The sequence below is a fragment of the Megachile rotundata genome, chromosome 7, assembly GCF_050947335.1.
Source record: "Megachile rotundata isolate GNS110a chromosome 7, iyMegRotu1, whole genome shotgun sequence".
In the NCBI taxonomy this organism is placed as follows: Eukaryota; Metazoa; Arthropoda; class Insecta; order Hymenoptera; family Megachilidae; genus Megachile; species Megachile rotundata.
Genome location: NC_134989.1, coordinates 10,337,854 through 10,359,505, shown reverse-complemented (window position 1 = coordinate 10,359,505; position 21,652 = coordinate 10,337,854). Strand labels below are relative to the sequence as shown.

The 21,652-nt window shown below is 36.8% G+C and overlaps 1 protein-coding gene across 2 annotated transcripts in view; it reads right to left on the bottom strand.

The window, feature by feature from the left end:
• Positions 1-21,652, bottom strand: part of alpha-Man-Ia (alpha-Mannosidase class I a) — a 627,691-nt gene that overhangs the window by 99,266 nt on the left and 506,773 nt on the right. Inside the window, exon 2 of one of the 2 annotated variants that reach the window (XM_076533837.1) lies at positions 1,007-1,173. The exons of the other annotated variant lie outside the window; for it this stretch is intronic. The gene's annotated coding sequence lies outside the window, so the exon portion shown is untranslated. The remainder of the gene's footprint in view (positions 1-1,006; positions 1,174-21,652) is intronic. 2 annotated transcript variants of the gene reach the window in all.

Below are 21,652 nucleotides of genomic sequence, written 5' to 3'. Positions count from 1 at the left end.
ACATAGTTGAATTGCAAGTTATAATTTATACACTTGGTCTGCAAGTTATGACTTACATAGTTGGTTTGCAAGTTATAATTTATATACTTGGTCTGCAAGTTATAACTTACATAGTGGATTTGTAAGTTATAATTTGTAAATTCTATACTTGGTTTGTAAGTCGTAATTTGTAAATAATAAACTTGGTCTATAAATAATAATTTCTTGTAACATGTAACTTATAACATCATTTGAATACCAGCAGCGAACGTGTTACAAAAATGTGCAATTTCAACGAAGTCTCAAATTACTTACATAGGAAGCATGTTTCTCCTTTTCAACCGAATATTAATAGATAAAAAAATATTTAATATTTGCTTCAACCTCTTGCTGTAATTTAACAAATTTAACTCGTGACGCACTCAAGCGTCATAAATCTCAAATGCAGTCTTACTCAAATTTTTAACATGTTTCATTTCAAACTTTAAATCCGAAATTTTTAAATATAGTTAGATAAATAGAACTTTATACATTACGTACATAATATTTTAATTTTCATTACTGAATGTTATAACTACGAATATTTGTGACGCACTTGACGCACCGTACAGCAAGGAGCTAACACCAACCTACCAGCTCGAAATTCACACTAACTTTGAAATTAAAGATAAAATTGAAAAATTAATACAAAAATGATAAAACATAAAAATACATTAATTCTTTATAATCCACCCTTATCTCGAAATTAAAAATGAATAAAGAAATGATATAAAATAAAAGTATAATACACAATAATTCTCTGTAAACCCTGATTTCAAAATATAAAATGAAGTTAAAAACTAAATAAGTAAAAATATATAAATAAAAAAATTTCAAAAAAGTCACCCTAACGTTGTACCATAAAACAAATAAGAGATTTGATCGCGCCAGTAGTTTTAGCGTTAAAAAGTTGAAGCGTGAAAAATGACGGTTAAAACGGAGAAAAATGGCGTCGATGGTATCGAATGGTGGCGGGAGTAATACTTACTTGTGAGCCACCTGTTGTTGGTAATTCGAGCACTGGTCGCAGTGCTCAACGGTTGTTTTAAGTAGCCTTCAACGAGAGCCGTCGCGCGTTTTCAGCTCGTATCCCGCTGTTTCGATCTCATCGACGCAGGATCTGCTGGCCGATTACAGCCTCGAAATTGCAGACAGCTGCGGAGAGAAACGATTGATTGCGTTCAAACAACCACCACCGTAAGGAAAACGTTCTTTTTCTTGAGTTCGACTCGCTTCGATCGCACTTCCGGATATGTTCTAGTCACGAGCGCATTTCACGAATAATCGATCGTTTATCGATTGCCTTTCAAGATCAAGTTCAAGATTGACTTTCTTTTATTTGGGTTCAAGGTTAATTTTGGAGGGGGGTTGTGGAATAGGGAAGGTTTAGATTTGGTGATTTTTAGGTTGCTTTTGGGTTTTTGGAAATTCTAATTTTTGGAGTTTTTAAATTTTTTAATTTGTAATTTTGCTACTTACAAAATTTCAAATTTTCTAAATTTTTTTAGATTTCCTAGATTTCTTAGATTCCCTAAATTCCCGAGATTCCTTAGATTCCTTAGATTCCCTAGATTTCCTAGATTCCCTAGATTCCCTAGATTCCCTAGGTTCCCTAAATTTCCTAAATTTTCAAAATTTCCTAAATTTCCTAAATATTCCAAATACTTCGAATTTTCAAAATTTCCTAAAATTCCTAAAATTCCTAAAATACCTAAAATTCCTAAAATTCCTAAAATTCCTAAATTTCCTAAAATTCCTAAATATTCCAAATATTCCATATATTCCAAATTTTCCAAAATTTCTAAAAATCCTAAATTCCTCAACTTTCTAAAATTCCCCAATTTCCAATTCCCAACCCCAATCTCTAAATAAAAAAAAAATTCGCAATTTCCAAACTTGAATCTCCGCAAACTAACACACAAAGCTATAAAAACTTGACTAATATAAAAATGGCAATATAACGAGAGGTCACTCCAAAATTTCCAACAATCCTCTCCAACAAAAGAGCCCGCACAAAAATCCGCTTTACATTGAAAAATGAAATTGCACCTCGCTGAAAAGTGATTCGCATACGAACAAGAAGAAAAGGAATCAATGGTAATCGTAAAACTACACGAGAATTTAATCGACTATCAATGAAACGCATTTTCGTGCATTCGAATATGCATTAAATGCAGACCGTGTTTTATGCAGTCTGAATAGGCTCGATCCACGAACGGACCGGGGTAATTACGTTTTCAAATTAACAAATCAGGTCGATTATCAACTTAACTTTTAATTGAGAACAATAGCACGCTCGCAGTATTCACTTTGCCGCGATTCGTTCGTGTACATAACTCTTCGGTGTATTATTCGAACGATGTTTCGCCATTACGCCGATTTCAACAGGGAATCGATAGATAGAACGACAATTTTTTTTTTTGCGATACCAGAAACAATACCAGCTATTTTGCGGCAGGAAACGGGATATCATTAAATGTTTTCTTTCTTCCTTTTTTTTTTTGTTATTTCTCCTGTACAATTTTCAACGTTCTTTCAATGCGTGACTATGGCGATTATTCGAAACGGATAAAATACCGATATTATGCGCTATTGCCTTTTCTTTGTTTTTAAAAACGATTTACACGCAAAGCGACTGCAAAATTCGACGCTCATGAATATTTAAAATCGAATGGTAAACGCATCGCCGGCGAAATTTATGATACTTCATTTCAATATCTAGCAACTCGCAAAAGACTATAAAACTTTAATCGAACTTCAATTTGCATCTCATAGCGGGCCGTCGTTCGTTTCAAACTAGACGATCGAAATTTTCCATGAAAAACACTCTTGTAAACGAACGAAAAGTTAAACATCGCTCAAGGTATGCAACGCGTAACATTTTCGTAACGATTATGAAAATCGCAAGATTTCCTTAAAATATGAATCGAGAATTGCTGGTTTTTTTACACAAAATGGCGTGAGAGTATCGTCAAGTGTGGTACAAGAAAAATGGCGGTAGTTGTAGTTTAAAAATATTTCCAACCAATTTCAAGAGGTTGGAAGAATTTATAAAAATTACATTCTTCAGAAAGCAAATTTCTTTATTTCACAAAGTTGGCTATAATTTGGTAAAAGTTTTGATGTACCTAAAGTGCACAGGAAATCGACGTTGCAATCGTGTTGTCGATTGACCGATGTATCTCCCCATAAGTCATGGCAATTATCCCACCCCCTACAACTTGTCTCAATCAAATTATCATAAAGCGACTTGAGAGAGGCACGGTACCGTTAACCACCGATGCGGAGACGATTTTTCACCGCTACCCTAATTTTCTCTCGACGTGCAAAGAACACCACCATTCCCCGGTCGTTTATTTTTCCCGACGTTGCACCGCGAATATCCCCCGATCGAGGGAGCGAAACAGAGGGTGGGAAGCGTGAATCAAAGAAGCGAGGGCAGATTGAAGATTCCAAAGTCTCTGCCGAAACGTGATCACTGCATTTTTTATCGAGCCCCAGGCATCGCGAAAGGTTTCTCCGGCCTTCTTCGCATCGAAAGTCCGCGTGCATTTTATCACCCGGTCGCTGCGGGCGTTACACCTGCAGACCGCCGATTTTCTTCCACTCTTTTTTCTTTATTATTTCCTTTTTGCCAGCGTGGATGCGCCTCGCCGCTCTTTCGAATCCTTCGGGAGGACGCTGCGAGCTACGCTCCGCCTGTAATTCTCTCCGCTCGGAGAACTTTTCGGAATTCGCGCCACTGACCGGACGAATTCTCTTTCAAATCACCGGTAAAAGTCCACTGATTCGAGATCGAGGTGTGACAACTTACGTTCGGGATGCAAATGATTGCCCTTGGCGGTCACCTGCAGGGCACTTCCAAAAATATTTCGCATTTTGTAATTTATTGAACAAGTATATAAGGGTTTTAGCAAGATGTGGTGCTGAAGTATATGGCTGCAGAAGCACTCACTTTTCTTCTTCCTTTCTAACTTTTTTCCATCATCTTATTGCTACAGTCCCATACATTGATTAATCTATCTTATTAAATGCACACAACAATTTCTTTTAAATTCAAACAAAGATGATGGTACTTAAACCCATCACTATTTCATACATCTTACCCATCACTATTTGTTTCAATCAAATTTATTCCCATCACTATTTCATACATCTTACCCATCACTATTTGTTCCAATCAAATTTGTTCCCATCACTGCTTCATACATCTTATCCATCACTATTTGTTCCAATAATTATCAGTGAAATAAAAGAATACTATTATTTCCCAAACACTGAAATTAAAGATCGAGGACTAAAATACGAGTCCCCCAGAAAGTTTTGATTCAAACTCTGCCGAATTTGTTCCCATCACTACTTCATACATCTTACCCACCACTATTTCTTTCAATCAAATTTGTTCCCATCACTACTTCATACATCTTACCCATCACTATTTCTTTCAATCAAATTTGTTCCCATCACTACTTCATACATCTTACCCATCACTATTTGTTCCAATAATTATCAGTGAAATAAAAGAATACTATTATTTCCCAAACACTGAAATTAAACATCGAGGACTAAAATACGAATCCCCCAGAAAGTTTTGATTGAAACTCTGCCGAATCTTAGGACGTTGAGAAGTGATCAGGTTCGACGATGCACTCTGGTTTCCAGTAAAAACGACGAAACGCGCAACTAACTCCGACAGCAACTGCTAATTAGCGTGAATTACGATTCGGAGCGAGCTCCCTTCGCGTTGCTGATGAAATATCAAAGGGTGGATGCAATTTACGTTTCCCGCGTTCTTGCTCTGTGCCCTCGTTCGGTCGACGTTTCGACCGCCTTTGGGAAAACGAAGGGAACAAGGATTCCCAGCTGCACCGTCTGCTGCTCTAATTAAGGTATCACCACGATTAAGGCTTTCTAATTGTACATCTCGATAATGCTTGTGGAAAAAGTCGAGAGGTACGAATTGATTCGCTGATGAAGATAACAGTTTCTCTCTTGTGATGGACCACAATTTTAACGATTTTGGGACTGTACAATAAATTATCAACGTCTGATAACAATTCATCTTGTGTGCATAATTGAACTGTTTCTGACATGAAGAATTTTTTTCAATATGAAGAAATGTGCATATATGAAGAAATGTGCATATATGTACATATCTTCAATGTGAAGAAATTTTGTCAACATGTAGAAATGAGCATATATATACATATCTGCAATATGAAGAAATTTTGTCAACATGAAGAAATGAGCATATATGTGCATATCTGCAATATGAAGAAATTTTATCAACATGAAGAAATGAGCATATATGTACATGTCTTCAATACGAAGAAATTTCTTCAACACGAATAAATTGCAAATCATTTGAATTTGACTGAGAACGAGGGTGAATCAGCAAATAAATTAGAGAGAATTGAGTCAATAAATTATTATTCTTCCGGCTCACTTCCATCTAATTTATGTGTTGATTCACTCCCCTCACATTCAAACAATAATTTGAAGTTTCTCCATGTTGGAGAGCAAACGATTCAGCAAACAAATTAGACAGAACTGGGTCAATAAATAATTATTATTCCCTGGGGTACATTCTGACAAACATATCTATTGATTCATACCCCTCGAAATACGAAATTTATTGTAGAGTTTTTAACGATATAGCACTATTCTTATAACGCCATATAAAAGTCAAACTTTAATGTTTATAATAAAAATTATAAATCGAAGTACAGTGAAGCGTTGAAGTTATGAACGAAGTTACTAAAATATTTAGAAGAAAACTTTCTTAAGAAATTGAATAACAAGATACTGAAGAAAAGCCTTAAATGTAGAAACACGTTTATATAGCTCTTATCGACAATTAAAAAAAGCGAATCTTCGCTAAATGAAAGAGCAAATATCCGCTAAATGAGAAAGCTCTCAGGAGTATTCGTACAAAGGAACAAAAGGGATGTTTAAAAGGCAAAGCGAGAAGAAAGTCCGGTGAAAAATACAAATGCAAGATTACAAGCAGAAAACTATAAAACACGTGTAAACAAGGGCGGTACAAGCATCGGGACAAAACGAAGACAGAAGAAGAATTGAAAGAAGGTCGAAAGGAATGGCAAAGAAGTCGAGAAGCAAAGGTAGGAACGGACAGGAGTAAAAAATGAAAGGCAGAAACTGGCAAAAAAATTTGCGAGAAAGAAACGACGAAAGACAAAGGGGTAGGGTGTATTAAGAGCAAAATGAGGACGAGCAGACGGAAGAACGAGCAGGAAGACGTGCAGAAGAAACGAGCAAAAGGTGGCAGAGAAGAAAAAAAAAAGGAAGAGTATCGAGAGAGAGAGAGGGAGGTTGAGAATGTTGTATGAAAGGGATAAGGAAGAAAGGGTGAGGGGACAGGGAAGGAAAGAAGATAAATCGTTGAAGGTACACTCGGTAGCCAATAAATCGCGCACCGGGGCCCCGAGGTTACCAAGATTGCTACGTGTCACATTCTTGTGGAAAATTGGATCGGTGGAAGTACTTTAAAGCCACGCAAATTCGCGTCGCGAATGGACATGTACGTGAACGTGCACGACCACCCACCAATCCCGGCCAAATCTCACTGAAAATGGAATCTCTTTCTTCGTTTATTCGAGTCGCGTTCGGAAAATTGGGAAAATTTGTCGATCTTATGTCGGCCATTTTCTTACTCGTTCTGCAAACGGTGACGCGAAAATTAATGTTTGTATTATGTTCTGAATATTGATTTTTATTTAGGAAAAATAATTGGATGTTTTAGTGGTTTTTTTAAATTAATATTTTTGAGTTTGATATGGTTTGTAATTTTTTTGCAAAATTTGTTTTTTTCCTGAATTATTTTGGATTATTGTTATGTGGAATTTATTGATGGGCCAATGTATGGAGGTCTGGGGTCATAGGTTATGTAGAATTCAGAATTTTGATAATTAGGGAATTTCGAAGGTTGGTAACTAGGGAATTTGGGATTTTGATGACTAGGGAATTTGGACATTCTCAGCTAGGAAATTTTGGGTTTTAGTAACTAGGGAATTTGGGGTTATGGTAGCTAGGGAATTTTAGGTTTTAGTAACTAGGGAATTTGTGGTTTCTGTTATTATAGAATTTGGAACTTTGATAACTAGGGAATTTGGAGGTTTCCAACTAGGGTATTTGGGGTTTTAGTAACTAGGGAATTTGAGGTTTTAGTAAGTAGGGAATTTGGGGTTTCTGTAATTATAGAATTTGGGATTTTGATAACTAGGGAATTTGAAGGTTTCCAACTAGGGTATTTTGGGTTTTAATAACTAGGGAATTTGGGGATTTGTAACTAAGGAATTTGGGATTTTGAAAACTGAATTTGGACGTTTCCAACTAGAGAATTTGCGGTTTTAATAACTAGGGAATTTAGGGTATTAGTAACTAGGGAATTTAGGACTTCAGTAACTATGGAATTTGAGATTTTAATAACTAGAAATTTGGGGTTTCTGTAGTTATAAAATTTGGGATTTTGGTAACTAGGGAATTGGGTCATTTTCAACTAGGGAATTTAAGATTAATGTAACTTGAGAATTTAAGATTGTTGTATCAGGAGAATTTGGATCCATAATTTAGAAATGTGGGAATTAAAAAATTTATTTATTTTGAGTGTGCCAAAATTGCAGATTATTATACTTTATAATTATACTAGATTTTAATAAATGTTGTCCCTAGGGTTTTCTCAAAATTCTAGTTTCTTTCTACATTTCTCATACTTTCTTCCTAGACTCTAGTTTCTTTTTTGTTTCTCCCTAGGTCCTCCCTACATTCCATCCACTTTTTCCCCAGATTCTAATTTCTACCATGTACCTTCCTAAATTCTCCCTAGATTCTTAAACTCTACCCAAGTGCTCCCTAAACAACTTCCCAAATTCAAAGTTTCTTCAATAACTCTAGTCCCTCTTTAAACACCTAACACCCAAGCTATTATTTTCCTCAAATTCTTCATTTCGTCAATTCCATGTCCCCATCAACAATCTCAATTAAATTCGCCACGAAGAAATATAAGATCTCATTAAAATTCCATTGCAGCATCTGTAGCAGTGGCGTTCGAAAGTCCATACATGGATCGTACGTATAGAGAGTACATACGTAGGTTCGGTACGCTGACGCATGATAATGCGATTTCACCGGAGGGCAGCAGCGAATCCACACGCGAACGAACCTTCAGCAAGGACAGTTCCTTTCGTTGGAAATCTACTTTTCGAGCGGGCGAGCAACAGAGACGAACGGACACCGGATGCACGCGGCCTTATCCGTAATGAAACTATTGCTCTCACTGGCAGGTAATTACTGTAATCTGGTTCCGACGAGAATTTTTGCTGAACCTGAACTTGCCTCAATGTACACGGAGTATTTTTTTACCGGCATCAAGTTCCGCGCACGCTTGTTTAATCGCCTTGTGATGCGATTCCGAGCAAAGCTGATTAGTTCCCACTGAACTGTGTTTATACTGAGAAATTTTTGTGATGTTATGTCAGAATTTAATGGTAAGGTTGCTTGAATTGCAGTTTTTAGTCTACCAATGTCTTAATTTTAGTTTTATCCGAAAGATAGTGTCACGTACGTGTATGTTTTGGTCTTTTTAATGTCAAGAATATGTGGACCACACATGTGGACTAATTTAGTTTTCACCCTTTCAGGAATACTGCTACGCTTCCTTATTTTTAAGATCAAAAATGGTCATACGTGTAGGTCATATGTGTACTACATATGTGGACCACACACGTGGACCAATTTGGTTTAGTACGTGTTTTGGTCTTTTTAATATCAAGTATACATGTGAACCACGTATGTAGACTAATTTAGTTTTCATCCTTTCAAGAATACTGGTACATGTTTCGTTATTTTTGAGATCAAAAATGGTCATGTGTGGACTACATATGTGGACCACACGTGTGGACTAATTTCTACCTCTTGAATTCTAATACGTATCTTTGTTCTTCTTTAACTTACGAATGACCATGCATGTAGTTCACATATGTGAACTACATACGTAGACAACATATGTGGACTACATACGTAGACTACATATGTGGACTAATTTAGTTCTTGCTTCTTTAAGAATATGGATACATGTCTATACGTTTTATCTCTTAAACTTACAAGAGATCATTCTTTTTACTCATAAGTGATCACATATGTGGATTACATATGTGAACTAAATACGTGGATCACATATGTGAACTTCAGTTTCTATCTCTTGCAGAATACATACATGTTCCTTCTAAACTCAAGACGTACATCTGGATCCCATATGTGGATCACGTATGTTATTCCTTCTACAATTTATTTCATCTAATTCAATTTAAAACAAGTAATTGTTACATGACAAATTACATTTTCTTTTACTTTAACATCAATCTTGAAAGGAGTAGATTATGAATTAAACGATATTTGGCTAAACTTCAAGAACACATTTCATTCCCCAATATAAAAGCCATCCACTCCGAATATTAAATGTCGACGACAATCATACGATTTTCATAAGTGAAATCCGTCGAATCCTTTCATAGTAATTAAATCTAGTTTCATAACTAAATTTCGTTCAAAGTGAATATTCAGGTTTCCCAGATGAAAGAAATAGTCGAAATGACGAGGCACGCAGGATGGAGAGGTCGGAGTATTAACTATCCTTTGCCGCTTTGTAAGCTCATCGGTCCCTGCTTTGATGTTGGCCGATGAGCTTGCAGGTTTTTGTACAAACAGACACGTCAAAGTTGCACGACGAAATAGTCGAACTTTTCAGCAAGTTTGCTCCGGGTTTAATAACGGTCAGTTTTCTCGAAAATTGTGGTATTCACAGTGATTCGTCTACTATCTCTTTTACATTCTATTGTATACAATTGTTAATATCGTATATAACTCTTTAATACAATACTCAATCATTAATATTATACATTACTGTTAAATTGTTAATAATATATATAACTGTTACATGTGCAATTACCACGGATGGAACTATCAGGCGTGAAATTACTACGCATAGAATTACCACGCGCTGAATTATCACGCGCTGAATTACCACGCGTGGAATTACTACGCATAGAATGACCACGCGTGGAATTGCTACGCGTAGAATTACCACGCGTGGAATTATTACGCGTAGAATTACTACGTGTAGAATTACCACATGTGGAATTACTACGCATAGAATTACCACGCGTGGAAATACTACGCGCTGAATTACCACGCGTGGAATTACTAAGCGCTGAATTACCACGCGTGGAATTACCACGCGTGGAATTACCACGCGTGGGATTACCACGCGTGGAATTACTACGCGCTGAATTACCACGCGTGGAATTACTACGCGCTGAATTACCACGCGTGGAATTACTACGCGCTGAATTACCACGCGTGGAATTACCACATGTGGAATTACTATGCATAGAATTACCACGCGTGGAATTACTACGCGCTGAATTACCACGCGTGGAATTACTACGCGCTGAATTACCACGCGTGGAATTACTACGCGCTGAATTACCACGCGTGGAATTACTACGCATAGAATGACCACGCGTGGAATTACTACGCATAGAATGACCACGCGTGGAATTACTACGCGTAGAATTACCACGCGTGGAATTGCTACGCGTAGAATTACCACGCGTGGAATTACTACGCGTAGAATTACCACGCGTGGAATTATTACGCGTAGAATTACCACGCGTGGAATTACTACGCATAGAATGACCACGTGTGGAATTATTACGCGTAGAATTATCTAGCGTCAAATTACCACGCGTGGAATTACATCACGCCGAGTTACCACGCATTGAATTACCATGCATCGAATTACTACGCGCGGAATTACCACGCGTGGAATTATTACGCGTAGAATTACCACGTGTGGAGTTACTACGCGTTGAATTACCACGCTCCGAATTACCACGCTTTGAATTGCCACACGTCGACTTATTGGTTCATGTTTTTTCCTAATAATTCAAAAACAAAGCTTCAAACCCCTTTTTTGCACTGGGAAATCTTATTCAGAATCACGTCAGCTATCCCACATTTCAAGGAGCTATACTAATTGTGTGACGCCCTGTATATAACAGTCTAATATAATATGTAGTTTAATATAATAAATGTTAATATTACATATAACTGTTAGTGTCATATAAAATTGTCAATATAATATACTATATCTACATGTATTTATACGTGAATTAAAATATTTGTTTGATGTTTGTAAAAGGAGCATGATTTCGCATCAAACGTGACCATAGACTGCCGTGTTGAAAGACAAGGATCAAACATTTTCTTCGGTATTTTTAAATCACCCTTTTCTTTCATAATTTTGATATCCCGCCTCTTTCATTTTACCGCTGGCTGCTCGACTCTTTGTTATTTTCTCCCCGATTCTTATCCCGTTCAGGCCCACTGCTTCTTTTTCGTCGTTTCGTAATTCGCCGTGACGAAGCTGCAAGCGCCGCGACGAGCTCGATGCACCAGGAGATACGACCTTTTGCGAGATCGGCCCGCTCGTTCTTCAGGGATAATAAGATCAAAAAGACGTCACTGATACATCGCTGGAAAGTTCCTGGGTCTCCGCAAGGCATACATTCTTCTTTCTTCCCGCTCGAACAATGCCAATAGATACTCTTATTTGAGAGTTATTCAATTTTCGGTTAGTTTGAGGACCGAATATTTGGGTTTCAAGCTTCTTACGTTTTTAGATTTTTAGAGTTTTGGATTTTTGAGCATATTACATTTTGTAATTTTTAGGTTCTTAACAAATTTTGCAACTTAAAATCAGAAACTTGTGAAAATACTTATCTGACTATTCTGACAGTTCCACAATTAACTATTCAACTTCTCGAATAAAAAAAAGTCAGAAATCTGAAAACTCGATCTCATGTGAGTTCTCCACACGTTCTCGCATGCACCCTCGCATTCACCATCGCTAATTGCAAAAAAGCATGAAAAACTCTCGATGCAAAGAAGAAGCTTTTCCGTTCTACTCGATGCGTAACCGCGTCGATCCCATCTCGATCCCCTCGTTGGTCGATCTATATCGACGGCCGTATATCTCGAAGGTGGAATCGTCGATAATCGCGATTCAAAGAGCGTTATAGTTGGCTTTAATGGCGGGTATTTAGATCGGGGGCACGCTGTGTGTCGGGCAGTTGCGTACGATCTCTCTGTGCCCGTGTACACACCTATTACACCAACAGGAACATTCAGCCGGATGATAACCGTCGGATGCCCGGGGCTTCACCTTGACGTGTTCATGCTTCGGTCTTCTCGTAAACTTCTGATCCGCTTCCACCCTCTTCGGTTACCCTTTTTTCTTCGTTACCGCTCCTGCGAGGCCCTTTGAAGCCCGACCGACGAAAATCGATCTATCGTTCTCTTCACCCCTTTCCATGTTTTATCGTTTCCCATAGCTTTCTTCCTGTCGTAAACCCACTTTTCTGTTTTATACTTCCGCTGCGAAATTCCACCAAATTGTTTTCATCGTTTGTCCTGCATTTTCTATATTCGGATTATTACGTTACTTTATTTCATTTTCGTTTCGTTTTTATTTCTTGAGCTTCGAGGCTGCAGGTTTACTCATTTCTGAGTTTTACAGATTTTTGAATTGTCGTGTTTGGTGAAGTAGTAGTATAGTAGTATAATAGTACAGTTGCATAGTTGTATAGTAGTATAGTAGCATAGTAGTATAGCAGTATAGTAGCACATAGAGTATAGTTGTATAGTAGTATAGTACCATAGTGGCACAGCAGTATAGCAGTACAGTAATACAGTAGTATAGTAGTAGTATAATAGTAGTGTAGTAGTAGTATAGTAGCAGTATAGTCGTAGTATGATAACAGTAATACAGTTACATAGCAGTAGTAGTATAGTAACAGTATAGTAGTAGTGCAGTAACAGTATAGCAGTAGTATAGTAACAGTATAGCAGTAGTATAATAGTAGTGTAATATTAGTATAGTTACAGTATAGTCGTAGTATAGAAACAGTATAGCAGTGGTGCAGTAACAGTATAGCAGTAGTATAATAGTAGTGCAGTAGTAGTATAGTAATAGTATAATAGTAATATAGAAGTAGTATAGTAGTAGTATAGTAGTAGTATAGTAGCAGTATAGTTGCACAGTAGTATAGTAGTATAGTAGAATAGTCTCAAATTTGATATCCATCATGTTTAAAATTTCAACATCCAAAACAAAGAATCCCAAGAATCAAACTAAAAAATTTTCATACCTGAAACTATTCAATTTGCCACATTTACCCCAAAATTAACATCAACTACATGTACACTTCTGATTGAAAGAAAACCTCCAAACACAAACTGCACCTGAGTATACAACGGAAACGTTGTTTCTAGAGAAGTTGTCCGACCACGTACGAATCCCCATTCCACTATTCATCCGCGTAACAGTTGGTGTATCGATTCGTTTCACTGTGTCCGACAATCCGTTGGTTTCTACTACTGGCGGCTATGTGTCGAGCAGTTCTTGACTTAATCGCGCGACGTAAGTTAGCGGTCCCGAGTGTCGGTGACGTTGGTCGTCGACGTCGTTGGTTTGTGGCGTCGGGGTTGCAGAGCCGGTGTGAAAGAGCCACCCAACATCCGAGATACTTGGCCCGAGAAGCATGATAAACACGCGGTATCCTGGGATTAACACGTTACCCGCATTGTCTTCGAGCAACTTCTTGCCGGTAGACGAATATGCGGTTTCCGTCCGGTAGACGGCACACGTAAAACGGCAAACAAAGATGGTGGAGAACGTGATTAAAACCGCGCGTATGTCTACCGGGAAGTGGGGATTAAACGACCGTCAAAAGTACGGAATTCTGAGTTTCATCATCTTGAAGTTAAACGGGTTATCGTCCTTGGTTATATGTAGGATATTCTGGTTTGGTGTATATGGTTGTACATGTGTGATAGGTTACACATATGGGGGGTAGTCTGTTTTTGGTACTATTAGACAGGTTACATATGTGTAAAGCAATCAAATTTAATACTAGTGGAGAGGTTATACATGTGTGAAATAGTCTAGTTCGGTACTGTTGGTTAGGTTTCACATATGTGGAATATTCTGTTTTTAGTACTATTGAATAGGTTACATATGTGTAGTGCAATCAAGTTTGGTCACACATGTTGAGAATGATCTAACTTTGTATTATGGATACGTTGCACACGTGTGGAGTAGACAAGCTCGGAACTATCGAATAGCTTACACATATGTGGAGTAGTCTACTATTGTATAAGTTACACATATGTAGAGTAGTCAAGTTTATAATTATTAGATAAGTCACACATGTGTGGAATAGTCTAGTTTGGTATTATTAAGTAGATTACATATACGTGGAGTAGTGATTAGATGTGGATACACATGCTAGATTACACATATGTGGAGTAATTAACTTATGGTATTATTAGATAAATTACACATGTTGCACATGTGCAGGGTAATTCACTTTTGCTATTATTACATGAATTACACATGTTACACACATGCAGAGTAGTCAAGTTTTATACTATTGAATATCTCACACATATGTGAAATAATCTAAATTGATCCTACTGAATATGTTACACATGTGTGGACCAGTCTAGCCTGCCACTATTAGCTACATTAGACATGCGTGAACTAATGTAGTCTGCTATTAGCCACATAACACATATCCAAAGTAGTCCACTTATGGCAGCCACACATGTGGAGTAGTCTAATGTGATACTACTAAATAGGTTACATATGTAAATAATACACTTGTGCCAAGTCTAAAAAAATACTGCTTGCGTGTCTCAATTTTTGGGTATCTACGCAGACTGACAGTTTTCAATTTGTCTTAATTTTGATTTTATCGACCAGGTAAAAGCTATCTATGAAGCCTGGTGATATTGAAACCCGAATGGACAGATACAAGCCCGATATAACTATGATTGTCCAGATATTGCAGATTCGAATATTCGGTATACTTTTTGGGTTTTGCTCCGTCATAGTTCAAATTCTGCATAGCTGTCATGCGAAACGAAACAATGCAGTTGATTTATTGAAACGTTCGTCAGAAAAAGTGCACTTAAAAGTGCAAATTAAAAAACTTAAGAATGCCGTACCGATAAAATCAATCGAAAAGATTGCATCTCTAAAGTTTGGAGTTAAAAAGTAATTAAGTGGAAGAAACAATTCGGTTATTTAAGAATAATAAGATTGCATCGCTTTAACTTCGCGTTTGAAAGTGTTGCAAAGCGAACAAAGCGCACGGTCGAAGCTTGAACAGATTCGAAAATTTCATTTCGCCAGACGCCAAAGTTCCCCCGACAAATTGTGTAATGACTTGTTAAACCAGTTGGACGTGGCTTTCGCATGCCTCATTCGTAACCGACTGTACGCCGAGAAACCATGAAGTTCGGCTGCAACTTGGTGTATCTTCACCAACGGCACAACGAGCCGCAATACGCTTGACAGCTAAACTACCCGTTTGTTTCCGGTTGTGCTCGTCGACCAGCCACGGAAACTTCTTCGTTCAACTCCGACTGATTTTCCTCTTCGCCCTTTCATCGGGATTGGTTTATGCTCACCAACTATTTCATATTCATCGATTTCCATTCGTTACGTTTTTCATTTTCTTTCCATAATCTTCCACTTTAATTTTCAAATTATACATTTTGTACTTTTTGACATTTTTTATTTTATATTATGTTTGAAATTTTTAAACGTTTGCAAGATTTGAAGATGTAACTTGCCTTACTATTTGGTGCGTCATTAGCTAATTGCAGTATTAAATCAGATAAAGAAAGTAAAAATGTAAGATATTAAAAAATCCTTGAATATGCAAATTGCACTTGAACTCCAAATTGAAGAGTTAAATTTGAAAAGAAAAAACAAGAAAAATTTGAGTAAGATTTATTCAAGTTTGAGTCACGTGTGACATAAACTAAAATTTCTAGTAATGCTATTAAAACTGGTATCAATTGAAAATTTCTGACCGAGTTTCAAAAGCGTTTAGAAGAGTTGAACCGAAAGGTGATCAGGATTTAAATTTGGCACGGATCGTGCTCTAATTTGCCGCGGTTACATGACTCGAGGTGATCGGCCAACCTGTTGGTCAGAGACCGCATGTGGCAAAATCCTCGATCAAAGTTGCACCGGAATGTGGAAAACGGTTGGTTTCAATCCCGCCTCGTTCGTCGAAATTAATCTGTCACGCACGTGAAAGATAGAAACGCTTTTGCCTCTGACTGGATTCATTATTTCGTTCCTCGTCGATATCATTTAAACTACTCTCTCGTTTCTTTCTGAATACGTGTCATTTTGGTTTCGCATTGTCGTTGTTCCACGACAGAGTGGAGCGAACGTCATTGTATTTATACATTTTTGTACTAATTTATACATTTTTTAGATGAAAAATCAAGTATTCCACATATGTGGATTCACACATTCTCATATTTTCACATATTTATATCTTCAAAACCTAAATCTCCCACATATGTGGATTCACATATCCCGAAATTCCCACATACTTAAATCTTCAAAACCTAAGTATTCCACATATGTGGACTCTCAAATCTCCAGATTCTCTACACCCCTAAATGACCCATATCCATCAAACCTCAGATCCTCCAATCTCCCTAGACCATCCCTAAATTTCCACATCTCTAATCTCTACATCACTAAACTCCATATCTCCACATCCCCTAAACACTTTATTCAATACAAAATAATTCAAAAATAAAAATAAGATATATTCTATACACATTTCCAAGGGAAATATCAAACATGTACATATGTGTAGAAGAGCTCTAACGAAAAAGAAAGTATACTCTTCTGTTCACTGTCACCTTGTTCCACTCGTTACAGCGTCTTTTAGAGAAGCTTCACAATAAAATAGGAAACGTATCGATAACAAGAATTTCAACGAGCATCATTTGTTATAGTTTCATTGGACAGTATCAATTTATCGGTCAACGGGCACCTGTTCAGTGTTCCCAGAAATCACTAAACAGAGAAACCGAGCCAAAACAGCAGCTGGACGATCGCCAAACCAGAAGAGAGCTCGAGTTTTCCGAAAACTCAGGCTCAAGGGAGCCTATTCATAGCCGGCTGTGAAAGCAAATACTACGTTTAATTCTATTTAATCGAATCAACGGCCCCCACGTCGATTGTTGTAACCAATTCTACATCGGAACTTTCATTTTCATTCAACAACTTCGCGACGGGTTTTTTTCATGCAATAAATTAATTTTTCGTCGATGGTACTTTTCGATTTATACGTTTATTGTACACGATAAATGTTTCATTTGCTGCGTTCGATTCAGTTCTAGTTTTAATATAGTTTTTGTGATGTGGTTTGGTTTGGAATATAAGAAATTTTGCTACGTATGCAATTACCACGCTATGAATTACCACGTGGCGAGTTACTACGCGTGGAATTGCTACGTGTCGAATTACAACGCGTCGAATTACGACGCGTTGAATTACCACGTATGGAATTACAACGCGTCGAATTACCACGTATGGAATTACAACGCGTCGAATTACCATGCGTCGAATTACCACGCATCGAATTACTACGCGTTGAATTACCACTCGCTGAATTACCATGCGTGGAGTTACCACGCATTGAGTTACCACGCGTGGAATTACTACGCGTAGAATTACCACGCGTGGAATTACTACGCGTAGAATTACCACGCGTGGAATTACTACGCGTAGAATTACCACGCGTCGAATTACTACGCGTAGAATTACCACGCGTGGAATTACTACGCGTAGAATTACCACGCGTGGAATTACTACGCGTATAATTACCACGCGTGGAATTACTACGCGTAGAATTACCACGCGTGGAATTACCATGCGTAGTATTACCACGCGTGGAATTACTACGCGTAGAATTATCACGCGTGGAATTACTATGCGTAGAATTACCACGCGTGGAATTACCATGCGTAGTATTACCACGCGTAGAATTACTACGCGTAGAATTACCATGCGTGGAATTACTACGCGTAGAATTACCACGCGTGGAATTACCATGCGTAGTATTACCACGCGTGGAATTACTACGCGTAGAATTATCACGCGTGGAATTACTACGCGTAGAATTATCACGCGTGGAATTACTATGCGTAGAATTACCACGCGTGGAATTACTACGCGTAGAATTACCATGCGTCGAATTACCACGCGTTGAATTGCCACGCATCGGCTTATTGCTCCGTGTTATTCCCTAATAATTTAAAAACGAAGCTTCAAACCCCATTTTTGCAAAGAGAAATTTTATTCAGTATCACGAATATTTTAATGTGAAATTAACTGTTCAATTTTCACGTTCCCTGTTTCCTTGTATCCTAGTTCAATAATCATTTAATGGAATTATTTATAAAGTATCATTTACGAAGATATTGTGAACAATGGATAAATACGAAAATTGTAAAAGCGAAAGCGACATGGTAATACGTGTCCCTATTCGTTTATTCAAGCAGTCCCTCCGAAGCAGAAGTTCGATGAAATTTGACTAACAAATTCCAACTAAAATACTTTCCATCTTCGGATGCATATTCAAAGCTTATTAAACGAGACGAGCCACTTAACTTTATCACTTGACACGTTTCGATATCAACCACTAGCAATACGCTTGTGTATATCGTTTTATATCGATGTAAAAGAGTTTGTGAAACATTGTAAAATATAAGAAATTTAATAAATCTCAAGACTTCATAACTACAAAATTAAACGCATTAATTTCATGTCAATACGAATAAAACAGAATAAAAAATAAAAAACTGATAAGGGAATAAGAAAGTAATGTTTTATCCCATCAAATATAATCTTGTACTCCTTCATGAAATATTCACAGTTCTCAAATTTGTCTAACCTCATCCTTTCCCGCAAAACCCTAATCGATAAACCCATCAGTCATTTCCTGCGATGCTATCGACGTTATTCAGGAAATTCCGAATAACACGATTCCCGTATCAGTCCCCGAAAAAAGCTCCGAAAACGGGACGAGCGATTTATTGCGATCCCAAGAAGCAACCTTTCCCGTTGATACAAGGTCCACGATCTTTCGTCGGTTTGCACGCGTGTAAACGTGTCCTTCCAAGCGTGGTCACGCCTACACGCGCAGGCACGCACGCACATACTTAATCACGTCAGCTCGAATGTTGGCAACGATGCAACTCCGCGCAGATAAGAGATACCTCTTAACGTTGTAACCTCTCAGGACGCATACATCTCTCCCAATGAACACGGAAATAAAATTACTGGAACGACTGCGTACGAGATATCGGATAAAAATGTTATTCGTTTTGTTAAATTACAATGTGACTCGTAATTGCGGTTGAGGCACGATTATGAGACCGAGTGTAATTGGTAATTGCGGTTGAATTATGGTCGTCAGATTGAATTAGCGATTCGGGCATAATTGTGAGATAGAATGTAATTGATAATCGTCATTCGGGGTTGATTGTGTGATGGAATGTGAGTGGTAATTGTGTGTGTGGAATTATGAAATATAATGTAACTTGTAATTGAAACTGAGGTGCAGTTATAAAATACAATGTAATTTATAATTGAAAGTTAAGTTCAATTATAAAGAATAAAGCAATTGATAATTGCAGTTGAAGTATAGTTTTGAAGCATAATGTCATTAGTAACTGTGATACAGGTACAATTATGAGACACAATGTAACTGATAAATGTGACTGCAGTGTGATCATGAGGAATGATGTAATTGATAATTAGAAGTGAAGTGTAATTATGCGAAATGATGCAATTAATATGATGTATACATATGATATATGATATATGACTGATTGATTGATTTTATAAGGGCCTCAAATATGATATGTGATATATGATATATGACATGTGATATGTGACATATGATACATGATATATGATATATGATAGGTGATATGTGATATGTGATATATGATATGTGATATATGATATGTGATGTATGATGTGTGGTATATGATGTATGATATATGATATGTGATGTATGATATGTGATATATGATATGTGATATATGATGTGTGATATATGAGATGTGATGTATGATGTGTGATATATGATATGTGATGTATGATGTGTGATGTATGATGTGTGATATATGATAAGTGATGTATGATGTGTGATATATGATATGTGATATATGATATGTGATGTATGATATGTGATATACGACATGTGATGTATGATATGTGATATATGACATGTGATATATGATATATGATTGATTGGTTGATTGATTTTATAAGGGCCTCGAATATGATATATGATATGTAATATTAATGCAAATATTTAAAGAAATTTCTTGTTATTTCAATAAAATAAAATTTATATCCCATACTGAATACGAATGACAAAAATCATCACCATTGAGATTATCATAAACAATCCGCACAGGTACGTAGCCATAAAAGGAGAAACGTAACGTACAATATGTAAAGCAGCATTAGAATATATCGCCCTCGGAAGATGCGTTCTTTATAGAGTATTTGATTATTTCACAAGGAAAAGTGAGACTCTTTACTGCTGTTTTTAAGAGAGTAAATATGGAATTTCCATTTTGATAGTGTCTAGACAATGGCTGATCATATTTACAAGCTGACAGCCTCGGTAATCAACGTTGATGTGCAATTGATATTTTAGAATGTACTAAAATAAAATGCAATTTGAGAGAATTGATTGTGAAATATTTACACGACGAAATCTATGTATTCTCTAGTTTCCATATTTCTTGAAATTTTTTATTTCCTAAATGGTCTTCAATTTTTTGGATTACTACAGTATTCTACAGGGTGTCTAAAATTGAATACAGGGTGTAACTGGTGTTACTCCCTGAAAGGGGTGGTAGAGGATGCGATTCTGAACAAAATTTTCCTTTGCAAAAATGGATGTTGAAGCTTCGTTTTTGAATTATTAACGAAAAACATGGAACAATCAGAGCGCGACATATGTCACGAATGGATTGTCATATGCGTAACGTCATACGTGGTCCAAAGCGTAATAATATAACATGCACTTATCCAACATGCAGTAACTAAATTTCCAGCAATTTAACGTCGTAATAAAACCATTAATTTTCAACCACGAATCTCATCAAATAATTGTTATACATACAATTATCCTAATCACATAATTAAAATTTGTAATCACAATATAACTCCATATTAAAACTAAATTATAACTGTAAGTTTATAATAACATAAGATTAGAAATTACATAATTTTTCAAACATAACATAATAAAAGATCACCACGATTTTATTAACAAATAGAACGCCGATCAATTCGAAGTGAGTAATTTCTATTTCGCATTGTGCACGAAGGCAAAATTTAATTGTAACACGCGAATGTGTTACAAGTAAATTACTTGGATGGCAATTAGCTTAATTGAACGTATCGGCCGAATGCTGTGCACGGACTTTCAATAAGTTATTCCCTACGTATAATACAATGTTGCTAGTCTCGAGCATGATGGTGGGTATCGTTTAATCAACCTAATCAGGTTTAATGGTGATTTCGTTGTTACGATAATTCAGTTGTTACTAATTTAATTAAACGTTCCTGCTAATTACACGACACCAGTACCATATTGTTATTGTTTTACACTCGAAGTGGCTTGTTCTCTTGATTTTAAAGAAAATA